The sequence below is a fragment of the Gordionus sp. m RMFG-2023 genome, chromosome 1 (assembly GCF_954871325.1).
Source record: "Gordionus sp. m RMFG-2023 chromosome 1, tfGorSpeb1-WG-v2, whole genome shotgun sequence".
Classification (NCBI taxonomy): domain Eukaryota; kingdom Metazoa; phylum Nematomorpha; class Gordioida; order Chordodea; family Parachordodidae; genus Gordionus; species Gordionus sp. m RMFG-2023.
In genome coordinates, this window is record NC_088775.1 from 75080064 (window position 1) to 75093503 (window position 13440).

General features: G+C 25.7%; 1 protein-coding gene across 1 annotated transcript in view; it reads left to right on the forward strand.

The window, feature by feature from the left end:
• LOC135922740 (uncharacterized) overlaps positions 1 to 5154 on the forward strand; it is a 41290-nt gene extending 36136 nt beyond the window's left edge. Inside the window, exons 19-23 of the transcript XR_010571018.1 lie at positions 4142 to 4308; positions 4364 to 4432; positions 4485 to 4613; positions 4835 to 4985; positions 5029 to 5154. The gene's annotated coding sequence lies outside the window, so the exon portion shown is untranslated. The remainder of the gene's footprint in view (positions 1 to 4141; positions 4309 to 4363; positions 4433 to 4484; positions 4614 to 4834; positions 4986 to 5028) is intronic.
• Positions 5155 to 13440: the final 8286 nt, after the last annotated feature.

Below are 13440 nucleotides of genomic sequence, written 5' to 3' on the forward strand. Positions count from 1 at the left end.
TGAAAACATCTCCAGTGAAATTAAATCTTCTTAACCAATTTATTTAACGCCTCTATATCAATAATTAGCCTTAAATAAGCCTCCGCTAATTCGTTTTCAAAAAATAATTTTAATATTTAATTGGGATAACAAATAGGATTTAAAAGCTATTTTTTATAAAGTCTTTCGAGAATAGATAATAATGATAGCCATCTTGTTAGATCGCGTTGCAAAAGTTCTGATCATTTAATATCTTGAGAATCCATAGTTTTCCTTAAAATGGATACCCTATGTTCTAATCTGCTGAATTTGGGGTTACATTAGAGTGCCTCTTTCTTCATGCACTGTGAAATGTATAACATAGGCAACCAATAGGGCTGATTTATTTATTTAAAATGGATGATCATGGCATTATTACACTTATCCTTTTCCGAAATTTACACCCGCGTTATCAGCACAAAATACTGCTTCATAAGGTTAGAATTTTCAATCTGCACAAGTCTCCGAGTTTGATAAGAAAAAACTTAGAAGTTTACTTGAGACACCTCATTATTAAAATAGCGTAGCATTACCTTGAATTCATGGTGGCGTGATTGCGACTGCGATTTAACAGCTGATCGATTTTTAAAATCTGCTTATGAGATCAATTTTTATTAATTAATATTAATTTTATCTTTAATTCAATTCATAATAATAATCTAAGAAATATTGATTTTAATAAAGAAAAATTGATCTCATAAACAGATTTAAATAAACTAAATCACAATCTCGCCACTAGGAATTCAAGGTTGTTGGGAATATTTTGGTATTTCCACTATTTGACACTTGTTAAAAGATTCTTTTTATATAAATCTAAGTTTAAACCTTAGGTCTTTAAAACCTAAAATAAATTAAAAGGTTTTGAATAATAATTCTTAGCTGCTTCAAAGTTATCCTTTTATAGATGATGTATCTGTATTTAGATACAGCAATTAAGAACGTATCTAGATATAAACACAATTAGTAATAAATCTATACAATTTCACAAATGTATCTGTAAATAGATAACATCTTTTTATCATACCTACATATACAGGGTTCGCTGTTGTTCTCAAAAAAAACTTACAAATTCTTCTTTAAAGCGAATATTTATTTAATAATTATCTTTACATTAAACTATAATTTATTCATTAGAAGACAGGGGAATATCTAGAATTATTTTAAAAAAATTCTAAATAAAATTTGCTAAAAATAACTTTTTGCATCAATGGTATTATTTATAGTAATTAATGGGCGTCATTGCTAAGCAAGGATTTATATTTTCCTTTGTGCGAACAAATTGAGCGATTGCAATACGTTTTTTAACGTACATGATAAAAATATCCTTCAAAATCTTGAACTGATATCTATAGATTTTAATGGGGGAAAATAATAATATTTAATGAATATTTACTATAAACTTTATATTTTTATAAGTTTAAATTTTATGCATATATATTTTATTATTATATTAGTCTTAATATTTTTTAATAATATTTATTTAAATTACATGTTCGTATGAATAAAAATTTTAATCAAATGTATCTTAAAAGTATCTAAATTACCTTTAAGATATATTTTATATTTAGATATTTTATAGTCAATACAATAATTCTTATCTATATATAGTATAGTATTTTTTAATTATATAATTTAACTTCTAATACAGTGGCGTAGCTAGGAATTTTCCTTAGAGGGGGTCCATACATCCAAACCCCCTTTAACGGGCCTTCGGCCCTTTTGCCCGGCCTTCGGCCAGGTTTATCTTATAAATCATAACCATATCTTCGATAATATATAATAAATATATTTTTAAATGCATCAATAATTTGTTTTATAATTTAGTAGATCTCAATAACTTTATAATAATACTATCCAGAATAATTTCAATAGTAATATAATATCCTTCCACAAACATCAAAACCAGAAAATATAAATATTATTGGTATTTATTTGATATAAAGTCACCACTTATAAGTCTTTTGAACGTATAATCTAAAAATAAATTTTTGCTCTGGGAGGGGTCCAAACCCGAAAATATGAAATTAGTTTACCTCAATAATATAATATAAAATATAGGAAAGTTATAATAATGTATGACAAATATAATATTCAAATAGCGTTGAATATAACCTTATTAAATATAACATGATAGTTTAACAACTTTACTATTTGATGCACCCATTAATATAGAAAAAGAATGCTTTTAAACCCTCTAAGATGTATTTCTTAGTTTAAGAAGACCTTTAACATTATTTTAGAGGCTTTTATTTACATACAATTAAGTTTTTGGTTATATTTGAATCAGGAAAGAGATTAGCTAATAAGTTTGCAATGCAATCTGTAGATACATCGTGTCATAGATGAATATCTTTTCAGCTTGCAATATTATCATCACATAATTGTTTATATTTAATATTCCTTATTCTTATGACATGTTTTTTGCTTTGTTGAATATTTATCTACATCATGGACGGACTCATTTATGAATGATATTTAATATTTCATAGATATTAAACAAATTGCATTTTGTAATGTATTTAAATAAATTGATTTTTTATATTCGCTTAAAGATACAATTTATTTACAATTTATAAAAATAGAAAAACATATATATATAGCTGATAATATTATATTAAATCACTTTACAATAAATGAATCAAATCATTTCACATTTGAACTATATTTTTTTATCTTCGCTAATCCATGAATAAACCTGACTCCAGGTATTTATATAATGCTATTTAAATTTTATTTTCAGCCTGCACTTTTCTTTCATTCTCTAATTTATATATAATTAAATTAAAGGAATAAAATTGAAAATAAATGAAATTAAATTAAATATCCAACTAGGAGAAAATTTTATTAATTATTTAAAAATTATTAAGCTATATAATTCTAAAAAATTTTATAAATACGGAATTGCTTCTAAACATCATTTGATATAGATTGAACTTAAAAATTTCATCAGTAAATAATTATTATATGATTTATCATAATAATTCGTTTTAAAACTAAAAGATATTAAATATAATTATATTAAATTTGAAAGTTTAGGAAATTAAAAATATGCATTTTATTTTTTTTAGGGATCCTTTTTCTTTTTTTTTATAAAAATATAGATAATAAAATACACAAGAACAAGATCCCTTTATAAATGTAAAATTAAAAAAACAGTCTATGTATCTGAAAAAAATTGGGAGTAAACGTAATTTTCTTTTATAAAAAATCGGGAGGTGGAAACCCTGATTCAATCAATCCCAGGTGAAATAGTTTTTTCAAAAACTTTCCTTTTCCAAAATTAAATAATAAATGTATCATAATTATAATTAATTGATAATTATGATATTATATATAAATTTCATGTTTATTGTTACATTCATTATTTCAAAAAAAAGGAGCTCGCTAAAAAAAAAAAAAATTGAGAAAAAAGTAGCGGGCTACTTTAACAACTAGTGTTACTATTCTATTTAGCAATCTATTAAACAAATTCATGTATATTTATTTTATTAAATTTTTTTAATTAATAAATTTTATCTTAATATACTTTTATCAAATGAAAATTGTTTTCTTTGCTGTTTATCACCTATTATGGAAGTCATCTCTTTCAGCATTTTGTTTCACTCCCTTCTCTTTAAACATCCTTTTTATGAATCATATTAACCGTTAAAATTCTTTTCTATATGGTGTTTATTTCGTGACGAACAATTTATCTATATTTACGATTACTTCTTTTACCATTCATTTATGACTATTTTCTGAGATTATTTACGATCCCAACGGATTATGACTTATATTTCTAAATCATACGCTCCAACAATTTACCTTTTCTTTGACCAAATAATTTTAGTATATTCACAATAAAATAAAATCTATGCTATTTGAAGCTACCTTTATTCTTATTTCTCAGATTATGATTAAATTATTTTTATCTCACAATTTTTCCTTGAAAATGATAATTTTATTTTTCAAATTATTTTATAATTAATGGAATAAATGAAAATAAAACATGTTAGTATTTGGTCTGACAAGCCAGGTCATACAGAATATAATAACAGCTGGTTCTTCAAAAAAAAAATATATATTCAAGGCAATTAATAAAATTTAATCTACTTAAATCCTATATATCACATTTTTAAATAAGGAGACCATATCATATCGAATATCTTTAATGTTACCTAAATATTTGATTCTTTTGTTTTGTGGTGGATTCTACATCAATGTCCAATCAATAGGATATAGCATTTTGAACGTTTGCACTATTGATCGTCAGCCCCCTACACAATGTGAAAGATATTCAGAATATACAAAGTATAAGTTTAATTAATATAATTCCTTTGCTATAATAATGATTTATATTTTTAAGTTTTTGGCAAAGATGGTTGGTAGATAATAAATACTCAAGATATTTCTCGAATGTAATGGCTTGCAACAAGTTTATATGCATAATTTTAAAAATAAATATATTTTTTTTAATAAAAATATAGATATGTCGATAGTAATTTACACGTGGATCTTAATAACTTCAAATGTTTCATGCATCCTAGTCTAGGATTATTATATGTTGTTCATATTCCGAAAGTGTTAGAGCAAAATTTACAATGGACAATGTGCCAGTTAAGTATAGGATTTTTTTTCTCCTCTTCTTTTATTCGTCTTTCACATTATGTTTACAATGACACTGACTCTTTTGAATTTGAAAGAACACTTTTAGCATTTCCCTCTGAGTTAATAATTAGGATATTTTTATAAATTGATAAAAATAATGATGAATCTAGTTCCAATTATATTTATAAATTCGTCGATATAATATGAAATTTTAAATTTATAAATTTAGTAATCAGGAAATAGGCATAGAATGTTACAATTTTGTTGATCGAAAATATGGTGCAGTTCAAAGAGATTTTTGTGATAATGAAAATGTCCTAGTTTTTAAGCCACCACATTCCTTTTATAAAATTCCGTTACATATATCTGATTGCATATGCGTAAGTTTAATATTTACAATATTTTTAAATATTTTTTTTACAGAGAACTCGATAGAAAAAATGGATACAAATAAATTAATATAGAATTTCTCTATTGCTTTATATTGAGTTTTTACAGCATTTTAAAATAAAAGCTCTAAAATGTATATTTTTTACTATTAAAACAAACCAAGTCGTTTAATAATATCAAATTTATTTTGTATATGATTAGGGAATATTAAAAACTAACTAAAGTATTTTATTTATTTAATATATTTAAGACTAATATATTAAATATTATAATAGGTTGTCTAATTATAATATATTAAAGTGATAATGTAACGTGCTGCACTTGTTCTCTTTTACTCCGTTAACACAGTTGTAGCATAACCCATTTTTTTTAAAAAAATTAAATAAAAATACACACTTAAAGATAAGATAGAATATAAATGGAATGATAAATGATAGAGGTAGTCCAGTGCTATCATAAATAAATATTAATGGTGTTTAGGTCGAATTTTTTAAAAAAAACCTACAAATTTAATTTTTATAATAGGGTATTTTTCTTTTCTAACTAATTAGAATAACACGTCGGAATTATAAATAATAATATATTATCATGGAATAGCTTGCAAAGTGTCCTGTCTTGTTTTAATTTAATTATTTATTTTAATATGTTTTTTTTACAGCATATGTATATGTCGTATTGGAATATGGAATTCATTGGATTTTAGTATCAATTTGAAATCATTTATTAAGAGAGATTTTTAAATCTGAAAATTTTAATTTGAACAAAAATATATAGAGTACCAAACACTGTAAATTTTAGATAATTTTGCCTTGAGCTGTTTAAGCCATACAAATTTAAAACAAATATACGAAGGTTTATGGCAAAAATAATATATTATAAAGTAGGTATTCTATATCTATCAGGGTCGTAGCCAGGAATTTCCTGCTGGGGGGGGGGGGCAACTATATACTTAAGAGGGCCAATATTTGTTTGAAATAAAACAAATATGCACGCTTAATAATTTTTCGTTAACTTTATACACGACGATTTTTATTTTTAAATTTTGACATAAATAAATTAAAAGCAAAATTCTATATATTATTTCTTCCATAAGCCATTAATACTAAATTTTGTTTACGTCGATATTTCATCAATTTTCTAACGCTCGATAGAACTCTCTTTAGTGTAGAGAATGAGGCCTCACAAAAAGCCGTTTATTCATGATGATGGCCTGCTGAGCAGGGTTGCCATGTTTTCCCCCATCAGTGGGAGATTCCCGCAATTTTTTAGTTTACACGCAGACATCTCTCTCCCGTAAAAATACCGCAATTGAAAATCTCCCGCAAAAATCTAACGCAATTTTTTAATTTATCCCGCAATTTTTTTTTTATTTTAACGTTTTTAATATATAAATAATAATTTTGAGAGACATTAATTGATTATTTTTATATTTTAAAATAAATTTTAAATATTTATTCGAATAACATGTCTAGTTTGTAAATTTCTTTCTATCCTGTTTTATTTTTATCCAATAATAAATCAACATCATTTCATTCATATAAGTCAGTACAGGGGAGTATATCAACATCGATTGCAATGCAAAAATATTCTCAAAAATAATAAATAATACAGACGCAACTACATTTACGGAAATCTACATCTATCATGTATCAACATTCACAGAGCTGTATCATCACAATGTGGGTCGAATCTTCATGATATTTAACCACTCCAATATAAGTGCAAACCTTACTTGTGGCAGAACAAAAATGAGCAAGGCTATCACAAGTGTTTTAGTACCTGAATCCTAGAGGAATTCTAGACGATTTGAAAGATGAGCATCCATATACAATTCTAACAGAAGCATCTAATAAGGGAAATATTAAAATATTTCAACTATTTCAACAATAATAAGAACATTTTAAAACTGTTAAAAAATTTTCCTCGGATAGTGAAAAATCCAACGATGTATCTAGCCATATAAAGGTAAATATAGCTGATTCAGGGTTATCAATGTAAATTTTGGCCAAAACCAAAGTTACCGAATTGAGGCAGCACAATAATGAATTAATACCAATTGGCTGTATATGCCATATATTACATAATCCTTGGTAGAAGGCAATGAATGTACTATCAGTGGATGTCGAAATAATTGTGATGAAATGTTTTAACGAATTTAGTTCATCAACTAAAAGAGTAAATGAATTAAAAGAGTTGGTGAAGTGGTATGACTTGGAATGGTGTGAGTTGTTGCGATATGTACTTATCAGGTGGTTATCATTAATACCTGCCATAGATAGAATTTTAAAATTTTACGAACCCTTAAATATTTCTTAAATAAAAATTTTAAAAGCTGTCCTAAAATTTTGGGAAATTTTTTTGAAGATGAAATGGCAGAAGCTTATATGGGATAAGTTTCCCATGTAGGAAATCTACTTCATGTAGTTAATATTCAGTTGCAATCAGAATATTCTTTATAAAAAAAGATTTACAAAATCATGCTACAGCTCTGTTCATCTCTACAGTTAAAAATTGATAATAAATTTTATGGCGTTATTGCTAAAAATATTATATTAAAATGTTCAAATAATACTCTAATTAATACATTTTTAAATGAAGCAGATATTTTTATTAAGACAATTTTATAATATTTACAATCAAAATTTGATTTTAATAACTCTATTTACAAATGTATAAATATTATGACCTTGGAACAGAAACCATCAATTGATGGTATTTATAATTTAATAAATATATTGAAAATACCGAAAGACATTGATGTCTTGTTTGAGAAGATTGTAATTCTCTCTATTTTTTATGATTCGCCAAAATACTTAAAGTTAGATGGTCTAAAAGCAGAGAAGAAATGGGTAGAATCTTTTCGACATAACGATAAATCCACATGTTTGGGAAAAATATGCGAGTATATCTTCTCCCTCATTCTAATGCCTTATCCGAGCGCATTTTTAGCCTGATGAGGACTGCCTGGAAAAAGGAGAGAAATCGGATTACTTTAACAACATTAGAGGCCGAGCTAATGGTTAAACAAATATATAATATGTCATGCCAGGAATTTTAAATATCTCAATAACTACGGTAAATATTTAGTTCTATTATTTAAATTTCAAATAAAATATTAAGTTTTAGCAATGGCGCCATAAAATTTATTGTAAATTTTTAACTGTAAAGATGAACACATCTGCAGCATAATTTTGTGAATCTTTGCTAAGATTCTTCTGATTGCAACTACACATTAAAAGCATGTAGTAGATTTCCTACATGTGAAATCATTCCTAAATATACCTCTGCCATTCATTATTGAAAAAATTTTTAAAATGTTAGGACAGCTTTTATAATTTTTATTTAAGAAATATTTTTTTAAAGGTTTATAAAATTTTAAAATTCTATCGATAGCGGGTATTAGGAACATATCGCAACCAAAATTGTGCTGACTCAATTCCGTAAATACACTCTGTTTTTACCAAATTCACTGAGGCATTATATCAGAAAGCTGACATGCAATTTATTGATAATCTCGAATCTGCTATATTTACCATTATGATTCGCTATGTCTTTGGATTTTTCACCATTTGATGGAAAAAATTTTAATAGTTTTATTGAAACGACCATAATTTTGTTGGAATAGCGGCGGATCAAGGGAAATATTTTAATATTTCTCTTATTAGATGCATCTATTTGAATTGCATATATATGTCCATCTTTCAAATCGTCAAGAATTGACCCTGGATTTAGGTCCTAAAACATTGATGATAGCCTTGCTCATTTTTGTTCTACAAATATAGTTTTCAATATTAGAGTCGTTAAATATTATGGGAAAAAGATTCAACCAACATTGTGATGATAAGTATCTCTGTGAATGTTGTACTGCAAGATAAGTGATTACAATTGCCGCAACTGTAATTGCATCTGTATTATTTCCTATTTTTGGAGTACCTTATTATCTATTTAAACGTGATACGTGATAATTAAGCGCCTATCCCTATAATTTTATACACACACACGCACGGTAGATTTTCAATTGCGGTCGTTTTGCGGGACATTGGCATTAAATATATTTTTAATTGTAAAATTAAAATCGTTTTTTTTATAAAATTTTATCTTGTTTACATCATTCTTTTATATTTAAAAAAGATCTGGTTTTTTTATAAATTAATATATTTTAATAAATCAAGATGTTATTTTATTTTGAAAAATAGTTACCGACTTTGTATTTATATAAACTAATTATGCGGATAATTAAGTCATTCAAAATCCCGGCCGAAGGTCGGAACTAGAGGTCTGCATTGGGCGGGGTTTCGGCCCGCCCGCCCACGCCCGCCGATAAAAATTTTTTTTGAGAATTGGCAAGCGGGAGGGTGGGTTAAAAAATTTAAAACTATGGGCGGGCTGGGCGGGCGGGTTAAGAAATTTAAACAATGGGCGGTGGGTTAAGGAAATTTAATTTTTGTTCAAAAACAAACTAAAAAAAATAATTGTTTAAATGATCTATAACAATATTTCTTTTTTTATTGTACCAATCGTTTTTTTTAAGTGAAGAACATTTACCCAACTATACTATGTAATAAACACAACAATAAAACTTAGAATAAATAAACATTTTTGTCTATTAAAAATTTCCTTTTATGGGAATGTAATAAAACTTTTCTCTTAAAAATTCCTTTTTTTGGGTTTGCAATCTGCATTGTATTATTTTATATTAGTAATATTGTTTATCTTTATAATTGCCCTTCATTTTCATTTTTATTTTATTATATAATTCATAAATTTTATTTTTTATAACATAATTTTTAATAAAAAAATATATTTTCACTTAATTTTTATTTTAAAATTTTATTATGAATAAAGAAAATATATCTAAAAAAATAAAAAAATAATTTATATAAATTAAAAGAAAATTCAAAAAAATTTTCGAGAATGGGCAGACGGGCGGGCGGGTAAGGAATTTTAGACACATGGGCGGGTCGGGTGGGTATATACTTTTTTAAAAACTATGGGCGGGCTGGGCGGGCGTGTTAAATTTTTTTTAAAACATTGATGCAGACTTCTAGTCGGAACTATTTAGCAATTTTTCTATTTCTACCGCAATTTTCATATTTCTCCCGCATAATACTAAATTTCTCCCGCAATTTGAAAATTTTGACCTGGCAACCCTACTGCTGAGTAGCATTTATACAATTCTTTAAATGCAAGATTATATTTTATACATAACATATACGATATTTTCAAAATAATGTTTATTTAACAACTGCAAGCTAATCATCCTTTCCCTATTTTCATTTCATGATGTAACGTGTCCATATTTAAGTTTTGATACTAATGGGGTTATTTTATCTGCTATGAAATAATTAGGGCCAAGAGGGGAAAACCTAATAAAACATGTTACAAGATTATAATCATCTTTTGTAAATCTAACTAAAAATATGATCCATAAAGTAATCAATAATTTTATAATAATTCCTTTTTAAAGAACTCCAATTGAAGTCTTTTTCGCAATCAAATTGCAATTTGGGTTGACTAAAAAATCTTGAATATTTATTTTCGAGGATGAGATTAAATTTTGTTATAAGTTTCTCAGCCTTAATTCTTATCAAATTTTTAATATTTAAATATATTTGAAAAGAAAGAAGGCGGATTTACCTGCGAGTAAGTAAAAATATATTTTATTATTATTAACTGTTTCTTTTCTTTTTTTACACATGCTATATATATATATACTATATAAAATTATAATATATATGATTAAACAAAAAAACAAAAAGTAAGGTTACGAAAAATAAAAAGTAATATAAGTTGAATTTGAATTCATAACAAAAATAAAAATATTATTTGAATAAATATAATGAATGTACGTTATATAAATTAAAACATATTACTATTCAATAACCAATATTTTAATTTATTAATTCCTATAATGTAAAATTCTCCTTCTTCTACAAGCCTTCCCATAATTTCATCTAAGAAGTCATAGAGAGTTTGTTGTTCAAGTGGTTTATCGTTTTGGTTGTCAATGTTACATAAGTCACTAATCGTTGGCTTGTCCAAATCGTTGGTTTGTTCGTTTTTGCACGTTTTTGTTTAAATCGTGAACTTGATATCCATATCGAATGTTGTCCTTACAAATCGTGACTTCATATAGCTTGCTTGTAGTGCTCAGTTGTTATTATTATCATTTTCAAAATCCTTATTATCAGTAAGTTACGAATAATAAGAAATAATAGTTCATCAAAATATAAAAATAAGTGAAGAATGGTAAATCAATAAGATTGTTATATAATATTTTTAGCGTTTTAATTTTTCGCATTTTTATGACTTTTATTTTTTCGCGTTTTAGTGTTTAATTAATTTTTGCGTTTTAGTATTTAATTTATTTTTATTTATTTTCAATCTTCGAGGTTAAAATATGCAAATAAAATATTATTCACATTTCCCTCTCTTTAAATAAAAAATTTGAATTTCACATCCTAGTTTTAATTCAAAAAGTGTTATTTTTAATAAAAATTCTTCATAAGATTTTTAGAAAATGATCTCATCACATCATTTAAATATTTATCTAAAATGAAGATGTAACATAAACAGTTGTCTTGAAAAGCTTTATTTAAAAAACATTTTTATCATATTAAGTATTACTTATAAGGGTTATTTAAATCAATCATGTGATTTAAACCTTTTAATTCATATGTTTTAATTACATTTTAATATATTTAAAATTAAAGTTTTATCTTTTTGTTTAGGATATTTAATGGTTTATTTTTAATTATATCTAAGAATTCATCTTTAGGTTTAGTTAATTTACAACAATTGGTCATCATTCAAGAAATCAAAAAATATCAATATTTCACTAAGAAATTAAGTAAATAATTTTTTTTAAGGCTTTTTATGTGTTCAAATATATCCATTATGATTTTACATTTTAGTTATTTTAATGATTTGTAACATGCCTTTGTCCCGGCATAAAATCTTAATTTATAATAACTTTTCTTCTTACGTGTATTAGAATAATAAGTAATCATCATTGGTCTCACAATATAGAATTCATAACCTATCGTTCCACTTCCATATTGGTTCTTTCTAGGTTGTCACATTAGATTAGGTGTTGGTCATCATCTAGTAGTCCACCACCCAGAGCCAGGACACCATGAAGAAAGAAGCTTTTTGCATAAAAGAACGTGCTAAGGTTTGATTCTTGGTCATCTCAGTAGATTAGGCATTGGTCATATCAATAGATTAGGTAGTCATCTCAATAGATTAGTCAGTCATATCAATAGATAAGGTAGTCATCTCAATAGGTTAAGCAGTCATATCAATAGATTAGGTAGTCATCTCAATAGGTAGTCATCTCAATAGATTAAGCAGTCATATCAATAGGTTAGGTAGTCATCTCATTCTAGTCCACCACCCAGAGCCAGGGCACCATGAAAAGAAAGAAGGATGGTAAAACGTGCGAGTACGTAAAAATATATTTTATTATTATTAACTGTTTCTTTTCTTTTTTTACACATGCTATATATACACTATATAAAATTATAATCTATATTATAATTTTCCGATGTCCTCACTACGTCATCGTGACGTCATGTCATCGGTACGTACTTATTTTTAATTTTTTATTGATTTGATTTTATTTTTTTTACAGAAAATATTTTTATAGAACATTCTCTTATTTATCAAGTATAATATTTCTCAAAATTATATTGGTATTTTTTAATGTTAAATGTTTGTCTTATGTTATTATTTTTATAAAGTAATATATTTTACCTGTAGAATAATTGGTAAATTAGAGATTTCCTCTTCATTAATTATAAATTTAATATCTCTGGGCTTGGTTTCAAAATTATTAGGGAAGGTGGGTTAGAGAAATTCTTTTTAAATATTAAGATCTTGGATGCTTTTTTCTTGAACCTATATTGGGATTTTTTAATGTTAAATGTTAGTGGATGCTTGGATATTTTTTCCATGTTAAATGTTAGTCTTATGTTATTCTTTTTATAAAGTAATATATTTTACCTGTTGACTAATTGGTAAATCAGATATTTCCTCTTCATTAATTATAAATTTAATATCTCTGGGCTTGATTTCAAAATTATTAGGGAAGGTGGGCTTGAGAAAATCTTTTTAAATATTAAGATCTTGGATTCTTGGATATTTTATCCAGTTTAATCTATATTGGGATTTTTATTATTAAATGTTCGTCTTGGATGCTTGGATATTTTTTCCAGATATTGTAGGGTATAACCTATATTAGGATTTTTTAATGTTAAATGTTAGTCTTATGTTATAAATTTAATATCTCTGGGCTTGATTTCAAAATTATTAGGGAAGGTGGGCTTGAGAAAATCTTTTTAAATATTAAGATCTTGGATGCTTGGATATTTTATCCAGATATTGTAGGCTTGAACCTATATTGGGATTTTTAATGTTAAAGATTAGTCTTGGGTGCTTTTGGAT